The 23,093-nt window shown below is 48.1% G+C and overlaps 2 pseudogenes; both read left to right on the forward strand.

Moving 5' to 3' along the window:
• Window positions 1–22,344, forward strand: part of LOC141220284 (uncharacterized) — a 73,666-nt pseudogene extending 51,322 nt beyond the window's left edge.
• Window positions 1–23,093, forward strand: part of LOC141220274 (uncharacterized) — a 71,136-nt pseudogene that overhangs the window by 23,549 nt on the left and 24,494 nt on the right.

The raw sequence follows: 23,093 nt of genomic DNA on the forward strand, positions 1-23,093 counted from the left end.
CAAAGGTCCTTCACCACCTCTCTCCTGAGCCCCGCCCCCCTGATCACATGGCGGTGACGTCACCACAGGTCCTCCCGCTCTCAGTGCAGCAGCTCCGTCCTGGTTGTGTGCAGCTCTTGCTCTCTGGTATCAGCCAGCAGCAGGTTTCCGCTTCCCGCCATTCCGGTGAGATTACAGGGAGGGTTTGTGGTGAATCTGTGAGAGGAGAGTGTGGGGTGAGATCAGAGCTGTTCCTGTGGAGGCTCCTGCTCCATGTGACTGCGGCTCCTCAGTGTTGTATGGGGGATGTGCAGCGGCTCCTCCTCACCTCACCGCCCCCGCTGGAGGTGGAGTTACCACGGTGACCGTCCCCTGCTGGAGGTGGAGTTACCACGGTGACCGTCCCCCGCTGGAGGTGGAGTTACCATGGTGACCGCCCCCGCTGGAGGTGGAGTTACCAGGTGACCGTCCCCCGCTGGAGGTGGAGTTACCACGGTGACCGTCCCCTGCTGGAGGTGGAGTTACCAGGTGACCGTCCCCCGCTGGAGGTGGAGTTACCACGGTGACCATCCTCTGCTGGAGGTGGAGTTACCACGGTGACCATCCCCCGCTGGAGGTGGAGTTACCATGGTGACCGTCCCCCGCTGGAGGTGGAGTTACCACGGTGACCGCCCCCGCTGGAGTTACCACGGTGACCGCCCCCCACTAGAGGTGGAGTTACCACGGTGACCGTCCTCCGCTGGCGGTGTAGTTACCACGGTGACCGTCCTCTGCTGGCGCTGTAGTTACCACGGTGACCGACCTCCTACGAGGCTGATAATGAGCGGTCAGATCAGCGGAGGAGGTTGCGGTGGAGCTTTTCCTCCAGATTCTTCCTGATAAATGTCGGATATTTGCGGCAGAATTCAGTGATTGTCGTTATATCGTCCCCTGTGATCTCCATCTTCTCCTTTATCATGAAGACGCCGGCAGGACGAGATCCCTCCAGCTGATCCAGTGTTCATCCCTCTTTCTCCTGAATGACCCCCCGAGGATGGACGAGGACGAGACCACCAGAAGATTATTACACTTCACCCTGGAGATCATCTCTCTGCTGAGCGGAGAGGTAACTCCTCTACATTTCTATCAGCTTTATTGTGTTATGTAACAAGTCCGACATCGGGAAGAGGAAATCCAGAAGAGGAAGAGAAGGATTCTTTACTGTAAGAGCAGTGATTGTGTGCAGCTCTCTGCCAGGAGGAGTTGTCATGGGGATTCCCTATAAGAGCTGTAGAGGGGCCTGGATGTCTGTCCTGAGTGTAATAATATTCCAGGTTATAGCCCCAGATTACTGGAGACGGTTATTGATCCCGGGATTTCTACTGATTGTCAGATCTGGAGTCGGGAAGGAATTCTTCTCCCTACGTGTCTCTCTCCATACACAGGATTACACAATAGTGAGGAAGACACCGGGGGAGGGTGTGACTCCCATCATCCATCTCCAGGAGTCAGGAGGGCGGAGCCCAGACCCCATCACAGAGCCTCCCCCGCACCCCCCGATACATGAGAGGAAGAGGAAGAAGATCCTAGAGCTCAGCAACAAGATGATTGAGCTGCTGAGCGGAGAGGTGACTGCTGGGACATTATATAGGACAGCACTGGAGGATTCTGGGTGATGAGCGGAGAGGTTACTGCTGGGACATTATACAGGACAGCACTGGAGGATTCTGGGTGATGACTGGAGAGGTGACTGCTGGGACATTATACAGGACAGCACTGGAGGATTCTGGGTGATGACCGGAGAGGTGACTGCTGGGACATTATACAGGACAGCACTGGAGGATTCTGGGTGACGACCGGAGAGGTGACTGCTGGGACATTATACAGGACGGCACAGGAGGATTCTGGGTGATGACCGGAGAGGTGACTGCTGGGACATCATACAGGACGGCACAGGAGGATTCTGGGTGATGAGCGGAGAGGTGACTGCTGGGACACTATACAGGATGGCACTGGAGGATTCTGGGTGATGAGCGGAGAGGTGACTGCTGGGACATTATACAGGACGGCACTGGAGGATTCTGGGTGATGAGCGGAGAGGTGACTGCTGGGACATTATACAGGACAGCACTGGAGGATTCTGGGTGATGACCGGAGAGGTGACTGCTGGGACATTATACAGGAGAGCACTGGAGGATTCTGGGTGATGACCGGAGAGGTGACTGCTGGGACATTATACAGGATGGCACTGGAGGATTCTGGGTGATGACTGGAGAGGTGACTGCTGGGACATTATATAGGACAGCACTGGAGGATTCTGGGTGATGACCGGAGAGCTGACTGCTGAGACGTTATACAGAACAGCACTGGAGGATTCTGGGTGATGACGGTGTTGTTGTTGTCAGGTTCCTATAAGGTGTCAGGACGTCGCTGTCTATCTCTCCATGGAGGAGTGGGAGTATCTAGAAGGACACCAGGATCGGTACCAGGAGGTGATGATGGAGGAGCTCCGGCCTCTGACATCACCAGGTGAGAGGAGACTCTTGTTGGCTCCGGTGGATGTGATGACGTCTCTCGGCCTCGTCCTATAATAGATGATTTTTCTCCAGACTTGCTCTGGTTTTCTCTACATTTTCTCACAGCTTTCATTCCCTGATTCTTCTCTTCTGATCTGTGAGTCGCGGTTTCTCCGCTGTCGTCTTCATCAGTCTTCAGTCTTCGTCCTCGGCGGTTTCTTTCTGAATCTTTCACCTTCCTTAGAGCATCGGTCACCTTTTGTCTGCAGATGTCCCAGCGCTTCTGTCCGTTCTCTCCTATGATTTCTTTTGGTACCGGAGTCTGATCGTTACTCAGCAGAGTCGGGGTTAATTTACTGATGATTTTCCCTCTAATCCGCTGTCGCTCGTCCGTCCCTCTGAATCGGTCAGGCTCAATGTCGTCATCAGTCGTGGTCGGGCTTCTGGCTTTTTGGGTTTTGTTTCTCAGCATTTATTGGGCGGTAAGAACGATGTCGCTGCCATTTTCAGAACTGTTCCTGACACCCATCACTTTATCTTCCGTTATCGGAGCTGTGTGAGGGCTTCTCTTCTTGAATGGCCGTTGACCTTTTTATTGGTGACTTTTTTTGATCATTGTTTTTTCATTGCAGTTTTGGGGAGGTGTTTCTGATGTGTTTTTTTCTTTTGGCGTTTACCGTGTGCAATAAATCCTGACGTGAAAATGCCAAATAATAATATATATATGTGTGTGTGTGTGTGTGTGTGTGTGTATATATATGTATGTAGATAGATAGATAGATTTATTTTTATAAAACAAAAACATTTGTTCTAATTTTGGGAGACAAAACAAAAATAACGGGGACTTCAATCTGAGATCCTGGCGTGGTAATAAGTGTAAGTCTCCCTTAAAGGGATGTTTGTTCAGAAGAATATGTATTATGGAGCTTTTCTGTGGAGTCTGACCAGACAATCTCTCCTTGGCTCCCCGTGTGCATCAGTAAGCGCCCATGACCCCGGTGCCTGCTCTCTAGTTGTCCTTTCTACACATTGATAGGTACTAACCGCTGCGTACCGGGTGCTCCCCACAACACCGTCCTTCCGGGTTCTGTGACTTCATCCGTCAGCCGTACATGTGCCCTTTGCCCTTTTTTCCTCCTTTAGAGACAAACGCAGATCTTGCTGCCTATTTTAGTGTTTATACCGAGGAGGCTGTTGAGATTTATCTCTATTTAAAGAAGAAGAAAAACGCGGTAACCCGTCTTTTAATAGGAGGAAGTCAGGTTCTCTCCTCTGAGTGATCCCAGAGGATCCTGTCCAGGAGGGAGGCCGTGTCCTCATGGTGACATCATGAGCTCTCAAAAAAACAATCACTGGTAAATAGTCTTCCCCCAATCTCCATACAGTGAATTAGGAGAGAAGAAACCAATGGATAGAAATGTGGAGCTTTCTCCAGCTCCTCTGTGGTTCCATCCCCGGAGACGAAACTTGGAGAAGTTGTGTTTTTTAGTACGGCTCCTCCATCTGACTGACGAGGGTCTTCTCTGTCCCTCTCCTCAGGGTCCTCATCCTCCGAGTGCAGAGCATTAGGCTTTGGCCTCGCTGATTATCACTTCATAGTTGAGGCCCACAATGTGCTGGGACCTCGGTACCGGTGGTGAGGACCACAACAATGTAATTTATTCCCAGATACATAAACATAGAATTACCGGTTCTGAGAGACGGATCTCATATATAGATGACGCGCCCCCTGGGCCTGTGCTGTGCAGGGGATACCCGGAGCCGGATCGCTGGGGGTTGTAGTCTCAGTGTGGCGGTGACCCGGTCCGTGCCCAGGGCGGTCAAACCAGTGGCAGTCTTAGGTAATAACAAATGTCCGACTACGCCACCCGTGGATTGCGGTCAGTGGGGACCGCTGCTGCGCTGCCGACCGCTGAGGCTGATGTTGTTTGCGCAGCTGAGTATGGGATAACTCCCCACGGGAGAAGTATTGCCTCAGGGCAGCTAGTGTGGATGATGGGAGTGATGGTGTGAGCGTCCCAGTAGTAATGGTGCTGGTGTGGCGATGAAACACAGAGACGTGTGGTGCAGTTCAGGGTCTTTACTGATGGTATAAGGCAGACCCTCCCGGGAGTACTGGTTAGCAGTAGGGGCCTGGTCAGTCTGTGAGCAAGCAGGATCTCCCCTGGCCAGGTGGAGTTGTAGGCCTCCCCGACTATCTGCACTCTTTCCTGACTACCTTGCTCTATGCGGGTAGAAATAGCCCACGTCCCTGAGTATACCTTGTGGTGCTCACCCGTATGGCCGGTGACTTGGGGCCTTCCGTTAGCCTCCGCTTCACGATGGCGGTGCTGGTCCCTTGCTTGTGACCGTGCCTTCGGGTTTCTAAGGCCAGAGGACATGGAATCCCCTGCCGGTTGGATTCTGCTGCTGGACCTGGATGTCCCCACAGCTTCGGACTCCGTGTCCGGGTTAGTGTCTTCAGCCAAGGCGAGCTTTCTAGCTTCCAGCCTCTGGCACTCGCTCCTGCTCCTACAGAGCTCCTGTTGTAACTTTCCCTGTGTCTGCTGTCCTCCAGACCTGGCTGCGTCTCTGTCTGGGACTTCACTCACTAATCCCGCCCCAGACCCAGTTTATAAGGGCAGATTCCTCCCCTCCCAGGTCTGGGTGGGCCGTGTTGCATGCTTAGGGCTCCTGACCAGAGAAACCTCCCACTTGCTCTCAGACATAATATCTCTATTACTGTGGTAACCAGACCCCTGGGGTGCCACATTCCCCCCTTGTAAATTTTAGTACTCTGGGACTAAACACATTTTTTTTTTTAAAGAAACATAAATGCAGGGTATAACAATAATACAATAACATATTTACAGGAAGCTTTAGTTCTTTAAAGGTCACGGCGTGTCTGCAACCGGGTGTCCATATCACCCAAGGTGAAGTTTTAAGCGAAGTAGGGGACCTGTTCAAAGCAAACCCCTTGCGTTGGCCTTGGGCGTGGCTGCAAGGCTGGAGCTAGCTACTTTGGGCCGCAAGTAGGCCACGCCAGACAGGTTTTCTCTTCCGCGGCCGTCTTCGCAAGAGGCACCAAGGTGCAACTATCTACAAAATTGTTCCGGTTATCCAGTGTCCATAACCTGTTAGTCCAAATAAATCTGCAGGTTAACTGAGAAACATAATTAATAACCAGCAACAAACATAAACCATAAATATTTTCAAGAAACAGGTAAATTCACAGTGCATTACTTATATTCTCCAGCGCGCGGGCATTTGACCTCTAGTGACTCTAGTGGACCTACGGAGCTCACTAACTGGTCCTGCACTACAGGGTGTAGGAGGTGTTATGGGAAGCTGGGCAGCTTTCTGCGCACTCTTTGGCTCACTAGGGGCACGGCAGGCTCACTACTAGCAGAGGGTTGATTCTCCTGGGCTGCTGGTGTGGATTCTTCTGCCTCCTGGGCCGGCTGCTCTTCCAGCTCTACCTGGTCTTCTGTAAGCACTTGAGGGGCTAGCTGGAGAAAGGTGAGGACGGGCACCACGATAGCGTTGTTTACTTTTGTCCAGGACCAGGGAAAGTCTCCGAGTACGGTGCTGATCATTTCCTCCTTTTCCTCTACGGGTTGAGGGTCTTCCTGATCTTCATCCGTGCTTTGTAACTTCTCGGGGCACTTTTTCAGGTGGTCTCTGGAGACAGTGGCTGTGGTCTCTCCTCCATCCTTACTGATGACGTACACCTTTGGATTATTGTGGCTTGAGGGCAGTACGGTGTACGGGTCCTTTTCCCACTGGTCATCCAACTTATGGAGCCGCCTTTTTCTTTTCAAGACCTGCTCTCCAGGTACCAAGGGAACAGCGGGAGCATGTTGGTTGTAAGTCCTCTCCTGCCTTTCTCTTGATTGACAGAGACTTCGCTCGACGCTCTCCTGTACTTTCCGGTACTGCTGCTGCCGTTCTGTATCCCAGTCTGCTTCTGGCGAGGTGTCCTCGGGTGTCAGGACTCCCATATTCAGGTCAACAGGCTGCTTACCAGGTCTTGCTCGCATTAGGTAAGCCGGGGTACAGTTGGTGGAACCTACCGGGATGTGGTTATACAGGTCCACCAGATCGGGCAGTTTCTCAGGCCACAGACTGCGTTCTTCCAGGGGCAATGTTTTTAGCAGATCTATCACCACCTGGTTCATCTTCTCGCAGAGTCCATTGGTTTGGGGGTGATAGGGCGTTGTTCTTATCTTCTTGCAGCCATACAGGTTGCAGAACTCCTGGAAGACCTCCGCTTCGAAGGCTGGTCCTTGGTCCGTCAGCACTTGGTCCGGGTACCCGTGTGGGCGACAGAAGTGCAGCTGGAAGGCTCTGGCTGCTGACTGAGCCGTCAGGTCTTTGACAGGGACCACCACCAGGAACCGGGAGTAGTGATCCACGATGGTTAAGGCGTAGACATACCCGCTTCTGCTTGGAGCCAGTTTAACATGGTCCAGAGCGACCAGTTCCTGCGGCTGCCTGGTGATGATGGGCTGCAGGGGAGTCCTCTGGCTGGCACGGTCCCTTGTTCTTAGATTGCACGGGCCACAGTCTCTACACCACCTCTCAATGGCTCCTCTCATGCCTATCCAGTAGAACCGTTCACGCAGCAGGAACTCCAGCTTCTTCCATCCGAAGTGCCCTGCCCCATTGTGGTAGGCCTCCAGCACCATAGCTGCGTCCCGTCTCGGTACCACCACCTGCCAGATCAGTTCATGTGTCCGGGAATTGACCAATCTGCGGCACAACTTCTCCTTGTAGAGAAACAGTCTGCTCTTCTCCGTCCACAGTTGCTTGGTCTCTTCCGGAGCGTCTGGGTCCAGGCGGGCGTCAGCCTGGGTCAGCATCTCCTTCACCAGACGGACTGCGGGGTCGCTGTCTTGTGTCTCCGCCCAGTTGTAGTGGGGTAAGGGGTTGAACGTAGCGGATCGCTAGCCCCTCACACGGTGGGAATACTGGGTAATCCCATGACTGTGAAACGCAGGGAGTTCGATCTCTTCCAATTCTTCTGGATCCTCCCCTTCGTCCGGTAGGTTTGGCATCTGGACAGGGCGTCCAAGTTGGTATTGGAGCGTCCTGCCCGGTACTTGATCGTGAGCTCAAAATTGGACAGGCGGGCCATCCATTTCTGCTCCAGGGCACCCAGTCTTGCAGTGTCCAGGTGTGTCAACGGGTTGTTGTCCGTGTACACGGTGAACCTGGAAGAGGCAAGGTAATGCTTGAAACGTTCGGTTACTGCCCACACCACTGCCAGGAACTCTAGCTTGAACGAGCTGTAATTCTCAGGGTTTCTTTCCGTGGGTCGCAGTTTTCGGCTGGCGTAAGCAATTACCCGTTCTCTCCCCTGCTGGATCTGGGACAGTACGGCCCCTAGCCCGATGTTGCTTGCGTCCGTGTGGAGGATAAAGGGCTGGCTGTAATCAGGGTACGCCAGGATTTCATCCCCCGTGAGGGCCATCTTCAGCTGGCGGAATGACTCCTCTTCCAGCTTTTCCCATTTGAAGGGTGGCTTCTGGTTTTTGGCCTTCCTGGACTGGCCTATCAGGAGGTCCTGCATAGGAGCTGCCTTCTTGGTAAAACCGGGAATGAATCTTCGGTAGTAGCCTACCAACCCGAGGAACTGCCGCACTTCCTTTATGCTGGATGGTCATGGCCAGTCCTTAATTACGGTGATCTTGTCAGGGTCGGGGGTTACTCCGTCAGCACTCACCACGTGTCCCAGGTACTGTACCTTTGGCTTCAGTAGATGACACTTTGAGGGTTTTACCTTTAGGCCATAGTTTGCCAGGGCTTCAAACACTTCTGCCAGGTGTTCCAGATGGTCCTCATAGGTCTTAGAATAGACGATGACATCGTCCAGGTATAACAGGACCATCTCGAAGTTCCGGTGTCCCAGACAGCATTCCATCAACCGTTGGAAGGTTGCAGAGCCCGAACGGCATACAGTTAAATTCGCTGAGTCCCATCAGGGTGGTGAATGCGGTCTTCTCCCGGTCCGCCTCTGCTACAGGAACCTGCCAGTACCCGCTAGTGAGATCCAAAGTAGAGAAGAAGTTAGCAGATTTTAATGCAGCTAAGGACTCTTCTATCCTTGGTAACGGGTACGCATCTTTGTGTGTGATACGGTTGACCTTCCTGTAGTCTACACACATTCTCATGGTGTTGTCTTTCTTTTTCACTAAGACTAGTGGAGCTGCCCAAGGGCTACAGCTGTCCCTAATTACCCCAGCCTCCTTCATGACTTTTAGCATCCCCTTGGCGTGTTGATAGTGTGCAGGGGGTACGGGTCGGTATCTCTCTTTTATGGGAGGATGGTCTCCGGTTGGGATGTGATGTTCTACCCCCTTTACTCGCCCAAAGTCTAACGGGTGTTTGCTAAACACTCTTTCGTACTCTTGAACCTCCCGATAGACTCCCTGTTTTTGGTGTGAGGGAGTGGAGTCAGCACCCAAATGCAGTTGCTGACACCAGTCCTCCATTGGTTTCTTAGAGCCGTTACCTTCACATCCAGCTGGATGAATGTCTCAAGTGGGGTACCACAGGGCTCCGTCCTGGGACCTGTATTGTTCAACATCTTTATCAATGATTTAGATGAAGGAATTGAGGGTAAACTGATTAAATTTGCTGATGACACAAAGCTAGGAGGGATAGCTAATACTAGAGAAGAGAGAGAGAGGATTCAAAAAGACCTAAATAAACTGGAGCAGTGGGCAGCAAACAACAGAATGATTTTTAACAGGGAAAAATGCAAAGTACTACATCTGGGCAATAAAAATGAAAAAAGCATATACAGAATGGGAGGAATAGAGCTAAGCAACAGTACATGTGAAAAAGACTTAGGTATACTAATAGATCATAGACTGAACATGAGTCAACAGTGTGATGCAGCAGCAAAAAAGGCAAATACAATTCTGGGATGTATTAACAGAAGCATACAGTCTAGATCAGGGTTCCCCAACTCCAGTCCTCAAGGCCCACCAACAGGTCATGTTTTTTGGATTTCCTTAGTATTGCACAGGTGATGGAATTATTGCCTGAGCAATACTAAGGAAATCCTGAAAACATGGCCTGTTGGTGGGCCTTGAGGACTGGAGTTGGGGAACCCTGGTCTAGATCACGTGAAGTCATTATCGGTCTTTACTCCTCTTTGGTCAGACCTCATCTGGAATACTGTGTACAGTTTTGGGCACCACATTTTAAAAAAGACATAGACAAACTGGAGCAAGTTCAGAGAAGAGCGACCAGAATGGTGACTGGTCTGCAAACTATGTCCTATGAGGAACGGTTGCAGGATTTGGGAATGTTTAGCTTGCAAAAAAGAAGACTGAGAGGAGACTTAATAGCTGTCTACAAATATGTCAAGGGCTGTCACATTGTAGAAGGATCATCTTTATTCTCATTTGCACAAGGAAAGACTAGAAGCAATGGGATGAAACTAAATGGGAGGAGACACAGATTAGATATTAGAAAAAACTTTTTGACAGTTAGGGTGATTAATGAGTGGAACAGGCTGCCACGAGAGGTGGTGAGTTCTCCTTCAATGGACGCCTTCAAACAGAGGCTGGACAGACATCTGTCTGAGATGATTTAGTGAATCCTGCTTTGAGCAGGGGGTTGGACCAGATGACCCAGGAGGTCCCTTCCAACTCTACCATTCTATGATTCTATGATTCTACCTTCCTCTGGTTGAGATGGAGGCAAGGGTTCCACGGCCTGTACAGAGTTCTGGTTGATGGTGAACAATTTGGCTAGCGTGGCATACCGGGGCAGGTGTACTTCTCTCTCCCCGATATTTATGATGCGGACGGGCACCCTCCCATGGCGTACATCGACCACCCCCCGTGCTGTCAAAATGGTGGGCCTACTGTCTGAGTAGACGGGTTCTACCATTGCTTGGTAGTCTCTACCTCTTAGACCAATAGCTGCCCGGCACCAAATCATCATCTCACTTTTTGGGGGCATGGCAATAGGGAACGGGTCACACATTCTCACGCTACCTATCTCACCACCAGATAGTTCCACTTGTTGCCGCTTCATCAGTGCCCGGATCTCTTTCTGGAGCACACGCTGCTGGCTGGAACTGGCGTTCTTGGCAACCTGTTGCAAAATAAGAATCACCTCTGCAAGACAGTTTTCAATTACGTTAGTACCTAGGGTGATTTTTGGGTGACTCTCGCGACAGTCAATGTCCACAATGATAAGTCCTTGTGCCGGCAGTTCAACTTTACCGACCTTGATGGTCATTTCCTTAAATCCTATCTGTGGCACGGGCTGACCATTGCTGGCGATAATGTCAGGTCGTCATCTGGGTAGCGGGTTATGTCCGTGTCATTCCAGTACCGCTTGAAGAGCACGTACGGGATGGTGGTGACCTGTGACCCGGTGTCTAGTAGGGCACTCATAGGAATGCCATCCAGTACCACGGGCAAGACCGGACGTCCCCCTACGTATTTGTCACGCCAGTTTGATGGGCCTGATGATCTTATGCCTGGGGATTGGCCCTCTACCCCAGGTTGTGCCCGTTTAAATGACAGTACCTTGCCATATGTCCAGGTTGATCGCAGCGGCGGCAGATGGGTCGTCCGTCCTCGTTGTATCTGTCGCTGGGTCTTCCTCTGGCCGGTGGGGTCCTCCTCAGTCGGCGCCACGGGACGTCCTCCGGTCCAGATGCCAGCTGGATCTTTCCTGGAGAAGAGACCTGTAAAGACTGCACAGTTCTGGTTAGCGCGGCAACGCTCTTAGTCAGTTCTTGGACCTGATGGTGCTGGTCTGTTGCCGGGTTATTGTTCAAAGCCTGTGCATCAGCTCCCACAGGCCCTGCAGACAAGGGCGCCGCGTCCTGGTGATAAGTGATAGCAGGGCGCCTGTGGGTCACAGCGCCACCTGGTGCTGGTTCTCGGAGCACCCGGATGGCTCTGTCCTTGAACTGTGCAAAGTCCACGTCAGGGTCCTGTAAAGCCATTGCCCGCAACTGGGTTCGGTGGGCATTGCACAGTAGACCCTCAATAAATTGTTCGGTCAGCAACTTGTCTTCATTTCCCACGCTGTCAGGGTCTGCCTGCTTAATGGCTCTCAGGGCCTCTTGTAGGTTTAGAGCATAGTCTCTTATACTTTCATGTGCCCATTGTTTGCACCCGTAAAATCTGAGCTTTATTTCGGCTGAGGTGCGGGTATCAAATGTGTCTTTCAGCCGGGCTAGTATCTCTCTGACAGTCCTCTTCTTCCCAGGTGACCAGGACTTTATCTCCCTTTGGGCTGCCCCGATTAACTGGGCCACCAGAATGCTTACTTTTTGCTCTTCTGTGAGGGGGTATACCTGGAAGAGGCTATCAAGTCTTTCCCTAAAGTCACTCAGGGTATGTGACTCCCCTGAGTACTGGGGTAGCCAGGTTGCCCCCGGGATATAAGGCATGGTGAATGGCATGACCGCTGCAGCGGTTGCGCTGGTGGCCGGTGTGGCGGTGGAGCTCCCCTCGGTGTCCGACATCCTCCTTCCCCCCTAGTGGACCGTGGCCTACCTTGCGATGCTCTTCTTCCGTAGGCCGCGGCTCCGCAATCAATCGTCGGGGTAGAGGACCTGGCGTCGCGCTCCGATGACGTCAGCGTCGCTCTTCCTCCCTTCCAGGACCTTACGCAGCGTCGGAGCGTGGGGTGGAGCTTCGGATCTCGCGCGCTTTCGGCGTCCACGCCCCTCTTCTTCCCGCGCGGCGTCCCGAAGATGGCGTCCGAAGGCGGGAAGCAGCTGCGGATGGCGGGAAGAAGGCGGGAAACGGTCCAAGATGGCGTCCGATGGCGGGAAACGACTCCGGACGGCGGGAAACTTCGCCACAGGTAAGTTCAAAAGTCTTTTTCAGGCACGCAGTACCCGGTGGTTGCGGGCACGAAATCCTGCCGACTACGCCAAAGTTGACGCGCCCCCTGGGCCTGTGCTGTGCAGGGGATACCCGGAGCCGGATCGCTGGGGGTTGTAGTCTCAGTGTGGTGGTGACCCGGTCCGTCCCCAGGGCGGTCAAACCAGTGGCAGTCTTAGGTAATAACAAATGTCCGACTACGCCACCCGTGGATTGCGGTCAGTGGGGACCGCCGCTGCGCTGCCGACCGCTGAGGCTGATGTTGTTTGCGCAGCTGAGTATGGGATAACTCCCCACGGGAGAAGTATTGCCTCAGGGCAGCTAGTGTGGATGATGGGAGTGATGGTGTGAGCGTCCCAGTAGTAATGGTGCTGGTGCGGCGATGAAACACAGAGACGTGTGGTGCAGTTCAGGGTCTTTACTGATGGTATAAGGCAGACCCTCCCGGGAGTACTGGTTAGCAGTAGGGGCCTGGTCAGTCTGTGATCAAGCAGGATCTCCCCTGGCCAGGTGGAGTTGTAGGCCTCCCCGACTATCTGCACTCTTTCCTGGCTACCTTGCTCTATGCGGGTAGAAGTAGCCCACGTCCCTGAGTATACCGTGTGGTGCTCACCCGTATGGCCTGTGACTTGGGGCCTTCCGTTAGCCTCCGCTTCACGATGGCGGTGCTGGTCCCTTGCTTGTGACCATGCCTTCGGGTTTCTAAGGCCAGAGGACATGGAATCCCCTGCCGGTTGGATTCTGCTGCTGGACCTGGATGTCCCCACAGCTTCGGACTCCGTGTCCAGGTTAGTGTCTTCAGCCAAGGCGAGCTTTCTAGCTTCCAGCCTCTGGCACTCGCTCCTGCTCCTACAGAGCTCCTGTTGTAACTTTCCCTGTGTCTGCTGTTCTCCAGACCTGGCTGCGTCTCTGTCTGGGACTTCACTCACTAATCCCGCCCCAGACCCAGTTTATAAGGGCAGATTCCTCCCCTCCCAGGTCTGGGTGGGCCATGTTGCATGCTTAGGGCTCCTGACCAGAGAAACCTCCCACTTGCTCTCAGACATAATATCTCTATTACTGTGGTAACCAGACCCCTGGGGTGCCACATAGACAGATACACGGCAGGTCATATATTCAGTCTCTGTGTCTCCACAGATGGATCCAGGAGGAGAAATCCACCAGAGAGATGTCCCCGTCCTCTGTATTCCCATTACTGTCCAGAGGAGAATCACAACATCCCAGAGGATCATCAGGTAGATGACACTGAAGACCCCACAACATCTGACCATGAAGTGATGGGATTTGAGCTCATCTCACATTGTTCTTTTTTAGGGTGAAGATCTGATTGATATTAAGGTTGAGGTTATACATGGAGCAGAAGAGGCGACCGCAATATGGGCCGATCAGCAGGGTGAGGAGGGAAGACTGTCGTGTCGGTTCTATGGTCATCTACTACTACTTCCATCATTGCATGACACAATCTACAGTGGCATGTAAAAGTTTGGGCACCCCTGGCCAAATTCCTGTTATTGTGACCAGTTAAGCAAGTTGAAGATGAAATGATCTCAAAAAGACCTAAAGTTAAAGATGACACATTTCCTTTGAGTTACCCTGGGACATTTGTGTGCTCAGATAACTTTGACCAATGATTCAGATCTTACTTAGCCTGTTAGGGTTATGGCTCGTTCACTATCATCGTTAGGAAAGGCCAGGTGATTCAAATTTCCAGCTTTATAAAAACACAGCTTACTCTAACATTGTGCCAAAATAACCGCAGCCATGGCTTCTTCTAAGCAGCTGTCTAGCTCTCTGAAAATGGTGGAGGCCACAAAGCAGGAGAAGGCTATGAGCAAAGCGCTTTCAAGTTGCCCTTTCCTTGGTTCAAAATGTAATAAAGAAATGGCAGTTAACAGAAACAGTGGAGGTCAAGATAAGGTCTGGAAGACCAAGCAGATTTTCAGTAGGATTGCTAGAGAGGCAAATCAGAACCCCCGCCTGACTGCAAAAGACCTTCAGAAAGATTTAGCAGACTCTGGAGTTGTGGAACATTGTTGTACTCTTCAGAGACACCTGCACAAATATGGCCTTCATGGAAGAGTCATCAGAAGAAAACCTCTCCTGCGACCTCACCATAAAATTCAGCGTCAGAAGTATGCAAAAGTACATCTAAGAAGGTCTGATGCATTTTGTAAACAAGTCTTGTAGACCGATGAGGTTAAAATAGAGCAATGATCATAGTTGTGTGGAGAAAAAAGGGCACAGAATTTTAGGAAAAGAACATCTCGCCAACCATTAAGCATGGTGGTGGATCAATCATGCTTTGGGGTTGTGTTGCAGCCAATGGCACAGGGAACGGGTAGAGGGAAGAATGGATTCCTTGAAATTTCAGCAAATTCTTGATACAAACATAACACCATCTGCAAAAAAGCTGAAGGTAAAAAGAGGATGGCAAATGATAATGATACTAAACACACATCAAAAGGCGAAAGCTGAAGGTTTTACAATGGCCCTCACAGTCCCCTGATCTGAACATCATTGAAAATCTGTGGCTAGACCTCAAAATAGCAGACGATGCAAGACGACCCAAGAATCTCACAGAACTGGAAGAATTCTCCAAAGAAGAATGAATGAAAATCCCTCAAACAAGAATTGAAAGACTATTGTCTGGCTACAAAAAGCATTTACAAGCTGTGATACTTTCAAAAGGGGGCGCTACTAGGTACAAACGTTGCCGGGTGCCAAAACTTTTGCATTTTCCCTTATTGAATTTTTTTTAAATGTAAAAGATGAAAATATATATAATTTATTATTCATTGTTTTGCCTAAACTACAAAGGAAATGTCATCTTTAACTTTAGGCCGTTTAGAGATTATTTCATCTTCAACTTAACTGTTCGCAATAACAGTAATTTTGACCATTGGTGCCCAAACTTTTACTTATCACTGTATTCTGTCACTGTGTGTTTCCTACAGATGGACTCATGGAAAGAAATCCACCAGAGAGATGTCCCCGTCCTCTGTATCCCCAGGACTGTCCAGAGGAGAATCACAACATCCCGGAGAGTCATCAGGTAGACGGTGCTGAGCCCTGTACCGGATCTGTATATGGGGGGACATTTCTGATCGAGATCATAGATGTCACAGATTTTGGTGGTTTCTTGTATTGTGCTGATTGTTACATCTGATATATCAGGAGGAAGATCCGACTAAGAATAAAGAGGAAGACGAGACAGAAGAAGAAGCGATGACGAGGAGGGATCAGCCGTGTGTGAGTGACGGGAAGGAGGAGATTCCTGTAGATGTTTCCACAGGTGTGTAATAATGACCGGCGTGTGATGATGATGATGATGACTGGCGTATGACGATGATGACTGGCATGTGACTATGATTAGCGGCGTGTGATGATGATTACTGGCGTATGACGATGATGATTGGCATGTGACTATGATTAGCGGTGTGTGATGATGACTGGCGTATGACGATGATGATTGGCATGTGACTATGATGACCGGCGTGTGATGATGATGACTGGCGTATGACGATGATGATTGGCATGTGACTATGATTAGCGGCGTGTGATGATGATGACTGGCGTATGACGATGATGATTGGCATGTGACTATGTTGACCGGCGTGTGATGATGATGACTGGCGTATGACGATGATGATTGGCATGTGACTATGATTAGCGGCGTGTGATGATGATGACTGGCGTGTGACGATGATGATTGGCATGTGACTATGATTAGCGGCGTATGACGATGATGATTGGCATGTGACTATGATGACCGGCGTGTGATGATGATGACTGGCATATGACGATGATGATTGGCATGTGACTATGATGACCGGCGTGTGATGATGATGACTGGCATATGACGATGATGATTGGCATGTGACTATGATTAGCGGCTCCTGATGATGATGACTGGCGTATGACGATGATGATTGGCATGTGACTATGATTAGCGGCGTATGACGATGATGATTGGCATGTGACTATGATGACCGGCGTGTGATGATGATGACTGGCATATGACGATGATGATTGGCATGTGACTATGATGACCGGCGTGTGATGATGATGACTGGCATATGACGATGATGATTGGCATGTGACTATGATTAGCGGCGTGTGATGATGATGACTGGCGTGTGATGATGATGATTGGCATGTGACTATGATTAGTGGCGTGTGATGATGATGACTGGCGTATGACGATGATGATTGGCATGTGAGTATGATTAGCGGCGCCTGACGATGACCGGTGTGTGATATTGTATGAAGTCTCCGGTGCAGTGAAGCTTTATCCGCCGTCCACATCACAGCAGAAGCGTCCGGTGATGGCGCGGCTGCTCTTGTACAGAGTCCGGTTGCGCACCGATGAATAACTGGGCCGCATTCACACCTCTTCTTAATGATTTAATAATCACATTTTTAATTTTCCTAATTGTGTTTTTTAATATTACTTCCATCTTTTATTTTCATATTATTCTTACACAAGTCTCATGCTGCCATATAAATGACTGAGCTTGCGATTCGGACAGAACCCCGGGAGAAGATTCCGTATAATGAGGCGCTGTGGACGCCGTCTGGCCTATGATCCAGTGATGTCCATCTTTTTCAGCGTGCATAAAAGCACAGGCGACCAGAGGCTAGACGGAGTCCGGTGTAACTCTGCTGCCTCATTATTCTGAATGGATCCCTCGGGGGTGTCATCTGAATCATGTATTTTGTAGATTTAGATGGAAACCCCGATGTACAGTGGGTGCGGAAAGTATTCTTACTCCTTGAAATTTTTCACTCTTTGTTTCATTGCAGCCATTTTGTAAATTGAAAAAGTTAATTTTTTTCCTCATTAAAGTACACTCTGCACCCCATCTTGACTGAAAAAAAAACAGAAATGTAGAAATTTTTGTAAATTTATTAAAAAAAAAAGCCTGAAATATCACATGGTCATAATTATTCAGACCCTTTGCTCAGTGTTGAGTAGAAGCACCTTTTGAGCTAGTACAGCCATGAGTCTTCTAGGGAATGATGCAACAAGGTTTTCACCCCTGGATTTGGGGATCCTCTGCCATTCTTCCTTGCAGATCCTCTCCAGTTCCATCAGGTTGGATGGTGAACGTTGGTGGACAGCCATTTTCAGGTCTCTCCAGAGATGCTCAATTGGGTTTAGGTCAGGACTCTGGCTGGGCCAGTCAAGAATGGTCACAGAGTTGTTCTGAAGCCACTCCTTTTGTCATTTTAGCTGTGTGCTTAGGGTCACTGTCTTTTTGGAAGGTGAACCTTGGGCCAAGTCTGAGGTCCAGAGCACTCTGGAAGAGGTTTTCATCCAGGATATCTCTGTACTTGGCTGCATTCATGTTTCCTTCATTTGCAACCAGTCATCCTGTCCGTGCAGCTGAAAAATACCCCCATAGCATGATGCTGCCACCACCATGTTTCACTGTAGGGATTGTATTGGGCAGGTCATGAGCAGTGCCTGGTTTTCTCCACACATACCGGTTAGAATTATCACCAAAAAGTTCTATCTTCGTCTCATCAGACCAGAGAATCTTATTTCTCATAATCTGTGAGTCCTTCATGTGTTTTTGAGCAAACTCTATGCGGGCTTTCATATGTCTTGCACTGAGTAGATCCTTCCATCTGGCCACTCTGCCATAAAGGCCCGACTGGTGGAGGGCTGCAGTGATCATTGACTTTTGTGAGCTTTCTCCCTTCTCCCTACTGCATCGCTGGAGCTCAGCCACAGTGATCTTGGTGTTTTTCTTTACTTCTCCTACCAAGGCTCTTCTCCCACGATTGCTCAGTTTGCTGGACGGCCAGGTCTAGGAAGACTTCTGGTGGTCACAAACTTCTTCCATTTAAGGATTATGAAGGCCACTGTGCTCTTAGGAACCTTGAGTAATGCAGAAATTCTTTTGTAACCTTGGCCAGATCTGTGCCTTGCCACAATTCTGTGTCTGAGCTCCTTGGGCTGTTCCTTTGAGCTGATGATTCTCATTTGGTCTGACATGCACTGTGAGCTGTGAGGTCTTATATAGACAGGTGTGTGTCTTTCCAAATCAAGTCCTATAAGTTTAATTAAACACAGCTGGACTCCAATGAAGGAGTAGAACCATCTCAAGGAGGATCACAAGGAAATGGACAGCATGTGACTTAAATATGAGTGTCTGAGCAAAGGCTCTGAATACTTATGACCATGTGATATTTCAGTTTTTCTTTTTTAATAAATCTGCAAAATTGTCTGCATTTATGCTTTTTTTCAGTCAAGATGGGGTGCAGAGTGTACTTTAGTGAGAAAAATAAATGATCTTTTTCGAATTTACCAAATGGCTGCAATGAAACAAAGAGTGAAAAATGTAAAGGGGTCTGAATACTTCCCGTACCCACTGTAAGTGTTCAGCACAGGATAAATATGCTCTAAAATGTTCTGTACCCCAAAATGCCACCAAGAGCTTCTACTCAACCCACAAAAAACAAGTCCCCACTCAGGTTCATCATCTGTAAACAGTAATATAGGGGGTGTCCATATTACTGGAAGCACAAAGGTTCTGGAAAAGTGACTTGGCTCCCACTTAAAGAAATCCAGTGACATCTGCGCTCCCAAATCCAAATGCCCCTTCCTCCTGGGTCACACCGTGTGCAGTTAGCATCCACATGTTTGGCATTACTGTAGCGAGGAGAGCCAATTTATTTCTCCAGAAAGCACTAGCTGGGAATCATGTACTGGGCGCTACAACGTAAGGGCACTGCAATGTACCGGACACTACAATGTACTGACCACTATAAGGGAATATTTGCATTTTCACTTCACAACATCCATTACTGCTCGTTTCTGGGAAGCACCCATGGAGTAAAATTCATCACTATACCTGTAGATACATTTCCATAGGGGTGTAATTTCCAAACTGGTGTCACTTGAGGGGGGATTCTGCTCTTCTGCCACTTCGGGGCTCTGTATATGGAGTCTGCAAACTGTTCTACTAAAGTTTGTTCTCCAAGAGTCAAATAGCGCTCCGTCCCTCCCGAGTCTCGCCATGTGGCTAAGCAGTACAGTACAGACACATATGGGGTATTGCCCCGTTCAGCAGAAATTGTATAACAAATTATGTGGTCATTTTTACCCATTTTCCCTTGTGAAAATGTAAAATCTGGGGCTAAAATAACATTATAGTGGTAAAAATGTAATTTTTTTTTCTTCACTGTTCAATTGTATAACATTTTGTGAATCACAATTACCTTGTATTCATTGGGAAAGTGCGCGGTGGATGCTGGATATGACGCGCGGGGAAACCCCACCCACAGCCCGGCATCCACCGCGGGGATCGCATCACCGAGTCACGCCTCACTTGACGTGACATCAGGGGAAGCAAGAGCCGGCTGAGGCCGGGGGTCGCGTGATGCCGGTGAGTGGCCAGCGATAGCGCCGCTCACAGCCAATAAAGACAAAGCTAGGTAATTAGAAAAAACCTTCTCTCAACGGGTTAATTACATTGGCGGCATTTTTAATAGTAGTGGACAACTTCTTTAATTACGTGGACACTTTTCTATACTAAGGGCAAGATACAAAGCTTGAGAGAGTGAAATGGCACTGGAGGTACATTAAGGGAACCTGTCATCAGTAATTACCACTTAAAGAACTATTTGCTGTCTAATCTCTGCCACCCCTGACTTGTGCCAATGTCACCAGTTTATAAGTGTCATTCACTTTACCCGTCATTGTGTTAATGTTATGGCATGTAGTTGTCCTCCTTATTACCGGTACTTTCACTGACGAGGGTCTTCATTGTGAGATCCATAAAAAACATTTAAAAATCCTTTTTGTGTTCTTGAAAAAATCACATGTAATCTATCTTTCCTCCTTACAGGAAATCCTTGTGAGAATAACGGTTTATCACTAAATTGTAAAAGAGAAGATATCAGGAAGCACTCTAATAGAGGAAACCTCATCACCCTTCCTGCACCTCCTGGACTTCACAGCACTTCACTTTCTTATAATCCTCCTAATCATGTGGAATCATCTCCTGAGCAATCTCACATTATTACCAAAAGTCCAGGGGGCAAAGTGGATTCAAGATTTCAGTGTGACAAGCAATTTACAAAAAGCTCAGATTTTTTCACTCACAGAAAACACAAAGGTAAAAAGCCATACTCCTGTTCAGAATGTGGGAAATTCTTTACCTATAAATCACAATTTATTATACATGAGAGAATTCACACAGGAGAGAAGCCATTTTCATGTTTGGAATGTGGGAAATGTTTTGGAAGTAAATCAGACCTTGTTAAACATCAAAGAATTCACACCGGGGAAAAACCTTTTTCATGTTTACAATGTAGAAGGTGCTTTCCAGAAAAATCACAGCTTGTTATACATCAGAGAATTCACACAGGAGAAAAGCCGTATTCATGTTCAAAATGTGGAAAGTCCTTCACAGGTAAAGGAAGTCTTATTAGACATGAGAGAATTCACACAGGAGAGAAGCCATATTCATGTTCAGAATGTGGGAAATGCTTTACAGATAAAAGGACTCTTATTACACATCAGAAAATTCACACAGGAGAGAAGCCATATTCATGTTCAGAATGTGGGAAATCTTTTATGCGTAAATCAAATCTTTCTGCTCATAAGAGAATTCATACAGGAGAAAAGCCGTATTCATGTCCAGAATGTGGTAAATGCTTTACAGAGAAATCAAAACTTGTGAGACACGAGAAAATTCACACAGGAGAGCAGCCGTATTCATGTTCAGAATGCGGGAAATCTTTTATGCTTAAATCAAATCTTTCTGCTCATAAGAGAATTCATACAGGAGGAAAGCCATTTTCTTGTTCAGAATGTGCGAAATGTTTTAAAAGTAAATCACACCTTGTTATACATCAAAGAATTCACACCGGGGAGAAGCCGTATTCATGTTCAGAATGTGGAAAGTCGTTCACGAATAACTGGAGTCTTATTAAACATCAGAGAATTCACACAGGAGAGAAGCCATATTCATGTTCAGAATGTGGGAAGTCCTTTACAGATAAAAGGAGTCTTATTCCACATCAGCGAATTCACACAGGAGAGAAGCCATATTCGTGTTCAGAATGTGGGAAATGCTTTAGAAATAAAGGGAATCTTATTAGACATCAGAGAAATCACACAGGAGAAAAAACATTTTCATGTTCACTATGTGAGAAGTCCTTCACAAATAAAGGGCATCTTAGTAGACATCAGAGCATTCATACTGGAAAGTCGCCATATTCATGCTCAGAATGTGGGAAGTGTTTTAGTTATAAATCAGATCTTGTTAAACATCACAGAATTCACACAGGAGAGAAGCCGTATTCATGTTCAGAATGCGGGAAATCTTTTATGCGTAAATCAATTCTTGCTGCACATAACAGAATTCATACAGGAGAGAAGCCATTTTCTTGTTCAGAATGTGGGAAATGTTTTATATATAAATTGGATCTTGTTAAACATCACAGAATTCACACTGGAGAGAAGCCGTATTCATGTTCAGAATGTGGGAAATCTTTTATACATAAATCACACCTTGTAAAACATGAGAGAAGTCATACGGAAAAGAAAGTATAATTATGTTCACTGTGTTTTATAAAGTTTAATAAGCATTGTTCAGTATAAATGAGTACACCCCCTTTGATGAGTAAGATTTTGTTTAATAGCTCATTGAACACAAGATCAATTTCTACAATTTTGCCAACACTAAGTTTCATAGAACATTTTTTTTGTAATCAAAACATGAAAGTAATAATATAACTCTCATTACAAAATCTTCAGTTTTACTCAAATTAGTTGATGCAAAAATGAGTACACCCCACATCAAAAGCTACTACATCTATTATTTTGTATGGCCTCCATAATTTTAAAGGACGGCACCAAGTTTTCTAGGCCTGGAATGAACAAGTTAGTGACAATACTATATCTATCTTTTATCTCTCTTTCGATAACGAGCTCTTAGAGCCTGGATGCTGGATGGAGCGATGACAACTTGTCTCTTCAGAATCCCCCATAGGTGTTTGGTTGGGTTCAGATCAGGAGACACTTGGCCACTGAATCACTGTCACCCTGTTCTTCAGAAATGTAACAGTGGCCTACCAAGGGAACAGAGTGATGGCAGCATCTTTTCTGTCACTACAGAGCAGAACATCTGTGAATTCAAGATCCCATCAATGAAATGTAGCTCCTCATGCAGCCGCACATAAGGACACGGCCACCACCAGGTCTCACTGTAGACACCATGCATTCTCATTGTATTCCTCACCTCTTCAATGTTATACAGTTTTGAAGCCATCAGTTCCAAAAAAAACCTTTATCTTGGTCTCATCACTCCAGAGTATAAAGTCCCAGGAGTCTTCATATGTTTCCGCATGTGTCCTGGCAGATTGTAGGGCGGCTTTTTTGTGTATGGGATTTAGGAGAGGCTTTCTATGTGGACAACACCCATGTCTGCCATTCCTCTATAGAAAACATTGTCTGCTTTCAGCTCATCTCTCAATGCTTGGATGAAAAATCACAGTTGGGAAGGAATGGACGGGACAAAGAAAGTTACTGATAATCCAGCACTTGTTTTCCAGTGTGAATAAAACCAAAAACTTTTATTGAAAAATCCAAATTAAAATCATAGAAACATTAAAAAACAGATAGGAGCAAAACATCTCTGCGTTTCTACCTGGTATTTGTGTTCAGTTCTTCTTCATGACATAATAAATCACCAGTAACCGGCTTCTTATACACATCATAGTGTCTAATGCACAGCGGAGACCCCCAGCCCCAAATGGA

The sequence above is a fragment of the Phyllobates terribilis genome, unplaced genomic scaffold (genome assembly GCF_046119375.1).
Source record: "Phyllobates terribilis strain yellow unplaced genomic scaffold, ASM4611937v1 Scaffold_279__1_contigs__length_2497574, whole genome shotgun sequence".
In the NCBI taxonomy this organism is placed as follows: Eukaryota; Metazoa; Chordata; class Amphibia; order Anura; family Dendrobatidae; genus Phyllobates; species Phyllobates terribilis.